Raw genomic sequence first — 5,033 nt, 5'->3', positions numbered from 1 at the left:
GGTATCTGCATAGAGGAGTTCATGGTAAATAAAGGTGAATTATCCCTTCAAAAAGACATCAAACAAGGGTCTACCTCTAGCAAAGACAATTCTATGTACGTTAATAAAAATTGAGAGGTAGTACGTGATGGAGTGGTGGAACAAAACCTCCTAAGGAATCTTTTAATTTCACAAATAACATGCATGCATCAAAAACCATTGAACAAGCTACTATGAACAATAAGACATTTGGAAACAAAGCTAATAAATCATCTTGGGTTTCTTGACCCAAACATAAATACACATCTCTAGGTGAACCTCTTAAAGTGGTCTATAAGATTCTACTTCAAAATGAGATTATTTCTCCACTTGATAATTCTTGACCTTATGACCCACAACCATGACCTACATGGTGGAATGAGAATGTATATTGTGGATGCCATCAAAACAAGGGTTATAAAAAAAACTATATTAATTCGAGACATAAGGTTCAAGACCTCATTGATGATAGTGAAAGATTGTGGGTGGACATAACAAGAATTTGGATCATAAAAATTGTAAGGAATCATTTCCTCCATATGACAAGGGAGAAAGTTCTATTTATAAATAGTGGGTTATACTTTTTTGGAGAAAGAAATTCCTTCAAAATTGTAAAAGATATATTTTTGGCCCAAACACTTTTGACAGAAAGTAATCATATAGTTTTGATAGAATCTATAAAAGTTTCTACCAAAGCTACTTTTTATTAAATAGAAAAACAACAACAAGGTCAACTATACATATACCAATGATGATAATGTAATCAACATGGTTGAACCTTTAGACTTTAAATACTATGATAAAATCACAATCAAAGGAAAAAGTTACAATACAAAACCTCCACTATTGTAAATTATAGCATCCTTGAAAAACTCAACAAAAAAATGTTCAAAATAACTACCTTTGAACTACTTAAAATATCACTTGCTCATAGGTAGATTCTTGAAAAAAACCTAAGGCAAGTGTACCTCAAGATCTTGATTTTGATCAATTTCAATCCATGGTAGGTCACTTGACCTCACCTCATTACTTGTCCTTTTTCTAAAGAGCACAATAATTATTTGATTCATCCTCACAATTAATCATTTCATATTTAAGTTGTTGGGACTCAAAATTGAATCTTTGATTTTGAGTACCATTCTATGAAACCAAGTCAAATTGAGCCCTTACGAGCTTTTCATGCATGTTTACTTGGTTGTCATTTTGAAGCCTATGAAGTTTTTCATTTTTTCCACACATTTCATTCAAAATATGCTTGCATCCCATGATGATAAGTTTCTTTTGGCCATTTCCCCCCATTTAGCCCATTTTTGATAACTAATCTGAGAAACCTTCAATAGGTTGTATTCTTTGTAGTGGGTTAACATGTGATTTGGTTGGGGTTAACATTTCATGTTAACTCGGTGTCTTCAGGGACCAAGTTAGCTTGGTTCCTTCATTGACTGAGCTGGTCCATTTTTTTCTTTAATTGAGTTGGCTCATTTTCCTTCATTGGTAAAGTTGTGGGTTAACATGCACATCTACATGGGTTAACATTTCATGGAAATGTTAACCATTTTCTCTATTTTGGAGAGTGACTTTTCATGCTTCCACGAAATCACAAAATTGCATGTTGCCTCCTCTATCATACATTTGCGAATGTACCAACCAATAGATTCATGTCAAATGGTAGATCCTTCTTGTGTTGGGTTTTTATTCATTGAATGGTGCTCATATTTTCACATCATTTCTTAGGTCTCTGAAAAATATGTGATGGCCATTGGATTTGAGCACTTATTAGAAATAATTTGAAGTGCATCTTAGCAATTTGTTTGACATAAATAGATATTGGATCTATGGTTGGGTTTTAATCATTTGTTGAGGATATTTCTTGCAGCATCTAGGTTGTCTATTTTAGAATGAAGATCTACATCGATGGCTCATCTTATTGGGGTCAAATTAGATTTATTCCATGGGGGTAAACTCTACATTTTTGTGATGGGTTAACATTGCCTATTATCTCATCCCACATTTTTTAGTAGGGATCTTTTTTATCCTACATGGAGAACTGAAAACTGGCACCTAGGGATTGGTGAGAAAAAAGGTAAAGTGATAAAATTAAATATTGAAATATCTACAACCTACATGTATTCTGACACTTGAAATATTTTAAATAAATTTGGGATAGATTGTATAGTTCAGACTATATAAAAAAAGGTTTAAATGTTTTGAAAATTTAAATGGTTTTTTCATGGCTTAGGGCTTCATTTTTCAAACAAACACTAGGCATACCATTTTTACCTAAAATATGGAGCATTACATACCACTAGAATTGGTAGAAGCTAGATTTTTCATTTCTACTATTAGATTTTACACAGCTCTTCAATGGTAGAAGTTATAGGTAGTTTTTTTAATTCTAGGGCATTCTAAGTAATAATAAGGATTTAATTTTTTAGATGGAATTAATAAGATTATGATCATATTTGGATGGGATTAGATTCACTGATGGCCAAAAAGAATGAAATGAATGTTTTAATTAAATAGTTGCAAGTGATAAGTCTTTTTCTATATAGGTAGTTAAAAATTTATGGTTGACGGTAGTAGAAGAAAACTTGAATGAAGTTGAAGACTCCTAAAATAATTACTTGCTATAAGCTTTACAACTACTTTCCCAAATTTTATGTCAAACTAGAGAATGGTTTAAATGTATCGTTATGGAAATATCTCTGTAGTTTTGTTTTCAATAAGTTTTTGACATGTGTCCTCCTCTCATTTGTAGCTTGTGCAACCCTTTGTAAGGATTTCTAGGATGAGGATTCTGATTTTACAACCGTGATACCACAAGTTGGCTCTTGTCTTTTGGTTAAAATTTTCACTAGTGTAATACCACAAGGATGGTTCTAGTTTGAAAACTTTCTCCAGTGCTATTGTTGGCGCTCAAAATTGTAGTCCAAATTTTGAGCACTATCGATCAGTTTGAGGCCTATAAATGCTTTGTGAAGCCTATGTACCTAGCTGTACCTTTGAACCCCATGAGGTGTTTTATGCTTCTAGAAACTTTCATTTAGTGCGTCTAAGTGTTCCATCAAGTTAAAGCATCATTTTGAACCATTCTGTGAAGTCCCATTTTGAGCTAGTGTCAAAATTTGCAATTCTACCAAGTGTCAAATAACGATCAGAGGCCCAGTTTGCATTTGAATATCTTTTACCCAGGACTATGTCATGACTAGTCACTTTGGGGATGTTTAGTTTCCATAATAGAGAACCTATGTTTCAATTTCCAAGTCATTTCTAATCCATTTGACTAGGTTTTGCACCCCACAAAGTTGGTCATTTATTGTTTTGTGCATTTAACTAGTTCACAATTATGGGAAGCCTTGTTCGACCAATAATATCTTTAACCTAGTTGACCCAAATGAAAAAATTCTTTTTGCATTGTGTTCTAAGGGTAAGACACTTCATATGTTCCAATTTTGAGATCATTTTGAATCCATTTGATCAGTTTTCTGAACATGATAAAAAACTCAGTTTGCATTGTTTTGTTACGGCTAACGTATCCAGATTGATCTGTACCCCTGTTCGGCATGTTATAACTTTGATCTTGTGATTGGCTAGCCTAAATGTATTGTACCATTGTGTTGTGTCCTAGAAATCCTTGAAGTAGACATGTATGCAAAATGTGGAATCCTACACAAGGCAAATGAACTGTTTGGCAAAATGCTTCAAAGAGATGTAGGTTCATGGACTGCAATGATTACAGGGTATGCACAAAATGGTTTCTGCAAGGATGCCTTGAAACTCTTTGAACTAATGAAGCACTCTAGAAGATATCCTGATCATTTAAGCCACGCTTGTGTTTTATTAGCATGCAGCCATGCAGGTCTGGTGGATGAGGGCTGCAAATACTTCAATGGCATATGTGATTCTTATTGCATTGTACCTACAAGTGATCACTATGATTGCATGATTGACCTTCTTAGCCGTGCTTGCTATCTTAAGGAAACTCTAAGCTATATCATAAAAATGCCAATAAAGCCCGTGGCATTTGTGTGGATGTGTTTGCTTGGTGCATGTAGACCACATGGAAATCTAGGATTAGGAGTATTTGCAGCAACTCATCTTTTTGAGCAGAACCCTACAGATGCCACGATTTATGTTTTTCTCATAAGAAATTTGATAAAAGATAAAGGAATCAAAAAGATGCCCAGATGTAGTTGGATTGAAATCGATAAACTAGTACATGCTTTTTGTGTGGGAAAATATAGCACACCCATAGACATTGGAGATCCATGCAAAGTGTGGGCAATCTATATTGGCAGTTTAAGGCACCAAGGCATTTTCCTCTGCATAGGAAAATGAATTATTTTTCTGCCACCATTGGGCCAAGCTGGTGATTGCATTTAGATTTTCAAGCACACCCTCTGGGAAAACAATTAAGTCATCAAAAACCTCCGAGTATGGGTTTACCACAACATGCAAAGAAGTTTACGTCCAAGATTGTTCACGGCAAATTGCTATGAGAGATGTGTACAGATTGCACTATTTGAAACAAAAATAATGCCCTTGCGAAGATATTTTGAGATCTTGAGTGAAGCAAGATCTAGCAAATGTGTTTGAGAAGGGACTGCATTTCATTTCTGGTTCGTAGAAGAAAACAAAATTCTGAGTTCATAGAGATCTAGACCATGCTATTGACTTCATAGAGATCTAGACCATGTAGGCAGATAGAAGAAGTGGCTTAGATAAGGGTAGAGCATTGACTTGAAATAAAGATTCATGCCACCAGTGAAGCAACCCTGCGCAAAGAAAAGACAGAGATAAAATGCAAGCAAAAAATTTAAAAGCAGCAGTCATATTAACACAAGCTCTCACGCATCAAAAGAAAACAGGGGAAGCGATTGGAAGTAGACTCACGTTGAAAGAGATAGACAAGGAAGCCATCCATGTTTCAAAGAACCTACAGATTCAACGTTAAGGGAAGAAGGAAGCCGCGCAGTGCAGAGTATGTGAAAAGCAATAATCCCACATCACTCGCA

General features: G+C 34.8%; 1 pseudogene; it reads left to right on the top strand.

The window, feature by feature from the left end:
* The first annotated feature begins 3,663 nt into the window (after positions 1-3,663).
* Positions 3,664-4,356, top strand: LOC149537863 (pentatricopeptide repeat-containing protein At2g03880, mitochondrial pseudogene; annotated as a pseudogene).
* The last annotated feature ends 677 nt before the right edge of the window (positions 4,357-5,033 follow it).

Source organism: Cupressus sempervirens, chromosome 9, assembly GCF_028749045.1.
Source record: "Cupressus sempervirens isolate cs-2001-9-10 chromosome 9, ASM2874904v1, whole genome shotgun sequence".
NCBI lineage: Eukaryota > Viridiplantae > Streptophyta > Pinopsida > Cupressales > Cupressaceae > Cupressus > Cupressus sempervirens.
This window is presented reverse-complemented; position numbering and strand designations above follow the sequence as displayed.